General features: G+C 42.7%; 1 long non-coding RNA gene across 1 annotated transcript; it reads right to left on the bottom strand.

The window, feature by feature from the left end:
• Positions 1-1,867: 1,867 nt before the first annotated feature.
• LOC143897998 (uncharacterized) lies at positions 1,868-3,357 on the bottom strand. The gene is made up of 3 exons (XR_013257073.1): positions 2,905-3,357; positions 2,303-2,620; positions 1,868-2,226 (listed from the first exon to the last, which is right to left on the bottom strand). It is a non-coding gene; the product is annotated as an uncharacterized LOC143897998 (long non-coding RNA).
• Positions 3,358-8,333: the final 4,976 nt, after the last annotated feature.

Genomic DNA, 8,333 nt, shown 5'->3' with positions numbered 1-8,333 from the left:
CTTTCGTTCGCGCCCGTTACTTCCGTCATCAATGTGTGCGTTTAGATAAGACACCGCTACCGTAGCGCTACACAAACCGGTAGCGCTACCATGAACAGCCAATAGCCGCGTTCAGCAGACACAACTGTTCAGTTTGTCTTATCAACACTCTGCGTTGATTGGTTGGTTCTAAAAGTAAGAGCCAATCACGTTCAACTGCTACTGAGCGGCTTGGTCTGCTGAACGCAGCCAAAATGGCTGATACGCATTCGTGTAGCGCTACAGTAGCGGTGTCTTACCTAAACGCACCCAAATGTGTTCGTATTCTGCTGGACTGTGTTTTATAACTTTAGGTTGCATCTCCATGGAGAAAGAGACCTCTTATCTGGAGATTAGCCAATCAGAGTAATTCCATTTTAATTCCGTTCCATTATTTCTTTCTCCAAGGGCATGTAACCTTATTACAGTTTTTGCACATAGAAACGCTAACCGCGCAGCGTCAAGCGACGCTTTTACTAATAAAATAAAAATCTGGTTCTGGAAATTTGGTACGTTAAAGCCATTGCACGTAACAAAGTTTTAGTCATAATCGTAAGGCTGTAAAAAAATAGACCAATCACACTCGATTATTCTTCGAGCTCAAGGAGAATAGTCGGTAATTGGTCTATTTTTTCAAGGTCTTACGATTATAACTAAAACTTTGTGACGTGCAATGGCCTTAAGAAAATAGTCCAATCACAGTCGATTATTCTCCTTGAACTCGAAGAATAATTGAGTGTGATTGGTTTATTTTCTTACGGTCTTACGATTATGATTAAAACTTTGTTACGTGCGATGGCCTTTAAATTGGCTACCTCGTGCTGTGAGGTAAGCATTTCGGCCAATGACGTATATAATATGTGTATTTCCAATATTCATAGTCAGGGGATCGATTGTGTGGGCCGGTATCACAGTCTCCGATTAACGTGATTATCCGATTAAACTCACTCTGCATCTCTTTCTAACTATCCCCTTAGAAAGAGACGAAGAGTGAGTTTAATCCGAGAATCTAGGGAGAATCACGTTAATCGGAGACTGTGATACCGGCCCTGTATCTTCAAACAAGGTGAAAATTACAAAAGTGGACAGATTGCATTAGATTTCAACAAATAAAATCTAGTGTACTCTAGTGAATTTCCTCACTAAAATGAGGATGTGTATTAATAAAAACTAATGAGAAACATCAGGAAGACATGAGTTTTTTCTTGTACATATTAATGTACAATCTAATTCCTAACTATAGTTGTCAAAGATACATTCATGTGTCTACACATGTAACACGTATAGCGAGAATAGACTTATTTTTAGATGTATTTTTATTAATATAAAATATATTAGAGAGAAACAGTATATAATATAGAGTATAGAGTATAAATTTTTATTTTTATATGTAAATTTATATGTAAATAACGAAAATGTTTCACAATCGAGATTTTATGTGTCATAAAAAGCAAAAGATACATATATTGTATACGTAACAAAAATGATTACACAATAATCTCAGTTCTAGTAAGTAATATAATGCATAAGATAACGTAATATGAGATAATTGTAGTCACCGCGGCTTAATTGAATTTTGCTATGCTATTTAGAATACTTATAAAATTGGTTTGCTTTTCCGTACGTTTAGACATCGTTTTCTGGTTGTTTATTGTCTGAGGGAAAACTATCCTTTTCCTTTGACATAAACAATTAAATTTTTCATATATAACAAGAAGATATTTATTAATTTCGATTAAGATGGTATGTTTGTTTGTTATTGCGATAAATGTTACCACATGCCTCAGTGGTCGAATTGAGGCGACGCCTGCACGGATAGCGGGAGGTTCCAGGTTTAAACTCTGGCTGGGGTAATATTTTTCGTAATCGCAATCAAATTATTGGCGGAATATATCATAAATATGTCATTACTTTCTGTTAAATATACATAATATTAATATTACCTTGTCTATCATCTTCGGCATCGAAACGAGCAGCGGCACGATCGGCGACGACGGGATCAGCGGCGACAGGTCCGGCGGCGACAGGATGGTCGGCGACGACGGAACCAGCGGCGACAGGTCCAGCGGCGACGGAACTGGCGGCGACAGGCCCGGCAGCGACGACGGAACCGGCGGCGACGGGACCGGCAGCGATATCGGTGGCTGATTTTTCTTCCAATGATAATTCTAGCTCGAAATCGGCGAAATCGTTATCATCTATATCCATCTAAAATAAAATAAAAATAGCAACATTGTAATTATGTGAAATTATGTGAAATATATATTGAAAAGACAGTACTTACCATTTGTACTTTCGCGATTTCTCTCAGTATAAAACGGTGGTTTCGTTGGCTCCTGCCTCTAACCGAGGACAATACGGCCAGTATTTGCCATCATATATATATCAAGATATATATAATATCAACAACCTGTTCACCGTTCTCTGGATAGAATTGTAACACTGCTCTTGCGCTTCTTGACAGACATGCATACAACGTTGATAAGAAACGATATAAACGTCTTGTAGGATTGTGCAAAGTTTTGCTTGCATAGCACAACCACAAGCGCAGAAATACTGACAGCCCCATCAAACGTACCAGCTTTAAATGGCAATCCTTGACCTAAAAAATAAAATAATGTATTAATATGATATTATGGCTACGGTCAACGTGACACTACAAATGCTTCGAAGCATTCCTCTTCTCTTTTCTTTCAATGAAGAAAAAAGGAGAAGAAGAACGCTCCAGAGCATTTGTATCACGTTGACCGTAGCCTATATATCAAGATATATATATATATATATATATATATATATCTTTCAGCAACGTGCACAACTTTATTTGAGGTTATAATTGGGTACAACATTCATCGCACAAAATTTTTTAATTGCAAATTGGAAACGTACCTCGAGTTGAGCTCTTCTGCGATCAACGAAGTCGGGATCGAACGTGTCAGTCGTCACTTTCTGCCAAGCGTAGAGAACCTTCTTTTCCGGCAGCGATAGTAACACGATGGGTGCGTTCAGCCGATACTCCGCTAGCCTAGCAATCGTGAGCAGTCGCTCGTTTCCTCTCCTTTTAATCCATTGGGTCAAAGGAGAGGAAACGAGCGAAAACGAGCGACTACTCACGATTGCTAGGCTAGCGGAGTATCGGCTGAACGCACCCAATGTAGGGATACGAAATCTTTAGATAAGCACGAAGCAATTCAATTCAGTATATCGCCGGCACGATTACGGTGTTACTGCCGTTTCGCGTACGCGCGTATGCGCGCGTTGTCGCACCTTACCTCGCGACGCGTAATAAAGAGTCACACGATCGGTCTCGCTCCGCGCGTACTACCGTGTCTCTCGATCGATCGAGATCGAGATAGGTTAACTGATCAGATGATGAACTGACTGACAGGATAGCGCTCTAAACGAACGCACTGTCTGCACTGCACTGCACTGCGACACTAACGCCGCTAGCCGCCAGTGTCGAAAAAGTGAAAGTGACGTTCTCTGTTTGTTACATGTATGTTATAAAGAAAAGCGGTCGACGTAGACGACGTATCTTAAAAATAAATTTTCGCATTTGGACTTTGCGTCGCAATATCTCCGCTCGTAGGGCACGTAGCGGAATATTATAAGAGAAACCCCCCCCCCTAATTAGACCCCAAGCTATCGATCAAGCCTACTTAGAACTTGATCCGTTCACTCGTTATCGAGATCTCAACATCTCGGGTACTCGCAACCCGTCGCGTCGCGTAAATGAGTCACGGTCGGTCTCGCTCCGCGTGTACTTGGCGCGAGACACTACCGTGTCTCTTGATATATTACTCGTTTACGCGGAGTAAATTATCGTAAGTTTTACTACAAAATCCCGTTTACGCGAAGGATTTATCGTAAATTACTACAGTAGAAGTAACGCTCGCGTAAACGTAGTAACAGACTCACACACACCATGTGTTTATATGGGGCGTTCCACGCCAAATCGGACACCATTTGGGTTTTGCATCTTCGATTTTTTTGAAAATTTTTTATGTTATAGTATTGGTTGAAAGAGGCCTCCATGATTTTTTTCAAATTTTTTTGTCAAACCGTTTTCAAAATATCAATTTTTGAAAAATTACGTTACTTTTTTTTAAACGCCCATATCTTTACGAAACATGGGCCAAATGGAACTTATATTTTTTCAAAAAAATTGTTTTTAATTTTTTTTAACTGTATTTTTATAAGATTTTCAAATTTTTGACACAAATTTTTGATTTACAAAAAACACGTATTGATCGATTTTCTCCAAAATTTTTTGTAAAAAACTCATCGATTTCACAACTTTTAAGCCTAAATTTATAATGAGATAAGTAGGTATACAATGAGGATTCCACTCCGGGGATCTGAGGGGGGGTGAGGGGCGGGGGGGTACCGCACGGGGGGTACCGCGGGGGGGGACCGCGTCTTCGGCCGCCGCGGGGTGAGGGGGGGGGTACCGCGTTTTCGGCCGCCGCGGGGTGAGGGGGGACCCGCATGTTTCGGCGTCGCGGTGGAGGGGGAGGGGGAACCGCGTTCTTGGGCGCCGCGGGGAAGGGGAGGGGGAACCGCGTTTTTCAGGCGTCGCGGAGGAGGGGAAGGGGGAACCGCGTTTTCGCCGCGCCGTGTTTTCCGGCGCCGCGGGGCGATCGCGTTTCCGCCGCTCCGCGGGGCGAGGGGGGATCCGCGTTTTCGCCGCGCCGCGGAGCGTTCGCGTTTTCGGGCGCCGCGGGGCGAGGGGACCCGCGTTCGCGTTTCGCCGCGCCGCGGAGTCCGCGTGACGTCACATGACACGCTCGCGTTATCTCTCCTTCGCGCGCGGTTTCTCGCTCCCGGCCCCCGTTATCTTTCCCCCGTTCGCGTTCTCTTTCCCTCGCGTGTTCTCGCTCGCGGTTTCTCTCGCTCGCCCCCGACCCCCGTTTGCGCGAATACCTGCACGTGTGCGATGAAGTCACCGCAAGACATATTCTCGAAAACGATATCGCACCATTAACTTTCAATGGTTTAATCTGTAATACTGCTATTGAACAGCTATTAAACAGCTAAAAACAGCTATCAGTATAACTGCGATCTGTATAACCGCTATTGAACCGCTATCAAACTTCTTTTAAACAGCTAAAAACAGCCATCAAACAGCTATTGAACAGCTATCAAACAACTAAAACAGCTATCAAACAGCTCTTGAACAGCTATCAAACAACTAAAACAGCTATCAAACAGCTATTGAACCGCTATGAAACAGCTAAAAACAGCTATCAAACAACTAAAACAGCTATTGAACCGCTATGAAACAGCTAAAAACAGCTATCAAACAACTAAAACAGCTATTGAACCGCTATGAAACAGCCATCAAACAGCTATTGAACAGCTATCAAACAACTAAAACAGCTATCAAACAGCTCTTGAACAGCTATCAAACAACTAAAACAGCTATCAAACAGCTATTGAACCGCTATGAAACAGCTAAAAACAGCTATCAAACAACTAAAACAGCGTTAAAAACAACTATCAAACAACTAAAACATCTTTAAAACAACTAAAACATCTTTAAAACAATTATCATGCACTTAAAACATCTATATTATACTACAAAGTATGTGGGAAAAGAAAATGAAACGTTTATATATACATATATAGTTTATTTAAAAAAAATCATATTTTTTTCTGGTGTCGCGACCACCAGTTAAATATTTTTAATACATTTTGTAATGCGCAATTCTTAACATGTTTTCCGCATCTTACAGTATTAGTAACATCTAGATTATTTAAAGATTCGATATCTTCGTAATCTGCATCCAAAGTCTCAATTTTTAGATGTCTTCTCGCTTTATTCTCAAGCAGATCCACCAGCCATTCTCGTTTCTGGCATCCCTTGACATACACAAGAGTCGACGTCTCGTCACCCTCTCCAAGTACAGCCGATGTAATTAGGTGTTTCGCCATGCTGTACGGCACGTTTCCATCCTGCCATCGAAGTCCATGGTGATTTGCAATCAACCAGGAAGCGCATGACTTATCGGATTTCGCGAGGAGACTCCATGGCATGGGACATGTAAAAATATAATGGGCCAAAACGGTCCCGTTTCTCAGCACCGCCACCTCCTTTACGACAAATTTCATCCCGACGGTGAATCCTTGCAGATCGACAAACGTTGGTACGATCATAACGAAACGACGAAGCAATCTGTATCTTATCGCGCTACATATGTATCTCTTATATCGCAATATCTGCTGATATCGCAATTTACATGATTTTGCGCACTACGTTCGACAACGGACAGTATTCGATTACACGATCATGCAAGATGAGACAATAGGCTGTAGTATTTGCCGGTACATTCTCTTTACAATCAAATTCTATTCGCACATCCACGGTGGCGCTCTTGACAGATTCGTTTTGTCGCGAGCAATCAATGACGACAAAAGGTCCTTCCGTTAGGAATGTATACACGCTGCAAAGCGTATCGAAGCTGTCGTATCCGTAATAAGCTTTACGAAAACGCGCGTACATATCGAAAAGGACGGCGTATCGATTTTTGCCAAAATCTAGATTCAAGTCATCGTACGGATAAAATTCCGAGTTTAGATAAAGTTTCACATTGGTCAAGTTACAGTCATCGAATACGCTAACATCTTGCGACATGATATTCTTGCGGCCGGTCTGCAGCGCAAAGATAACGTACCGCGGCTTCTCCAGCTGAGTCGCCGTTTTGACGGCCCACGAATGCTTGGTCGTGCTCTGCAACATTGGGTACTCGTACAGATCCCACGAACGGAAACTAACACTAAGATATCGTCCGCTTTCCAAAGCCCGTAGCATGGATAGCTTATTGACCTCGTTTAATGTGACGTGAGGCATTCTCCACTGTACTTTAAACAATTCAATTTCCGGCTCCGTCGCCGGATTTCCTACAATGCAATTGTTATCGCTACGCGCTCGTATCAAAATTAATTCGTGACGAGCGTTAACAACGACGCGTTTGTAATCCTCGCAAAAGCCTAGCAACATCTTGAGCGGTACGCAAAAGTTAAAGTATCCTTCAGGTATGCTCGATGTAACGTCCCATCCAGCATTCCGCAAGATTTGAGAATCGTTATACGATAGCGATACGTAGTTCTTGATGGTACTGGTTATTCCAACGTTTCTGTTGCGATCAATCTCCACACCGTTGAGCTCGTATCGAATTTCATCAAACATGAACGCCGCACAATTATTTGCAAGCGTTGCCTGAGACTCGTCATTCCTTCTCTTTATCGTCAATCTTCCTTCAACGTAGAGAAAGCTTTCACACGGCAACGTGTATAAATCCTGCTGTTGTATGGGTATTCTTATCTCATCGTTATGTCCAAACGTTGTGTTGGCGTACGGATTGTATGTGTGTGTCTCAATCTTGACGACGCTGTCGTCAAAATTGGGTCACCTCCAATGTTTAAGATATTAGCCATTTCGTACGACGAAACCCAATGATTTCAAAAATTCAACGTTCGACGCAGTGAGTTTCTTCTTTGGCGATCGAATTGTCTTCTTGTTTCTCGTCTGTTGCACCTGCTCAGCTTCGTTCAGTACGAGCATCTCACGTTACCGCTGTCGTCTTCGTGCATGCAGTCTAACGGTGATCTCTTCTCCGCGAAAATCAATCAATCGACCGTCCTGATCCACGACGCGAAGCGTCAAGTCCGAAATGCTCCGTACGATGATCGGAAGGTAAATGATTCGTGCCGGCGTTTCCGATATCTTATATCCTGGAGGCACACTCGGTGAAAACTCGTGTATCGTGTGCACGTACTTGTCGTTGCTGTACGCACCCGCGGTCACGTTGCACTCTATGCGAATGATGTTTACGTTGATGATATTTATAGGAACATTCGATTCGTACCATTGTCGCGGCTCCAGCACGCGATTCGCTGAAAATCCCAGCAGCGATCCAATGTTGTTCGGTTTTGTGAAATTTATCCGATAAGCACATTTGATCTCGCTCTTCATCGTATTGTTATTAGCCCGAATAATAATCAATGGGTGCGGTTCATCTTCGTTTGTCGAGACATTATTGGATGGGTCCCATAAAAGAGCGCGTTTCAGATACATGTCTATATCACGCAGTTCGTACGATCCTTCGGGAATGGTAATCTCCTTGTCGTCGTCGTCATAGTAGAATTTATTGTTCGACGAATTTACATTCGGTATCGTGTGATATGTTTCAAAATCTGTTAGACCGAGCTCGTAATCGCCATCGCTCAAATCCACGGCGGGAAAGTAGCTTACCGCGAGGATGCTGCTCTTGCCGGTGAGCGTAAATGTCAGTGACATGTTTGAATGAATACTGAGA

This window comes from Temnothorax americanus, unplaced genomic scaffold (assembly GCF_048541705.1).
Source record: "Temnothorax americanus isolate GAGA-0224 unplaced genomic scaffold, ASM4854170v1 Scaffold218, whole genome shotgun sequence".
Taxonomy (NCBI): domain Eukaryota; kingdom Metazoa; phylum Arthropoda; class Insecta; order Hymenoptera; family Formicidae; genus Temnothorax; species Temnothorax americanus.
Note: the sequence above shows the minus strand (reverse complement) of the source record. Positions and strands in the feature narration are given on the sequence as shown.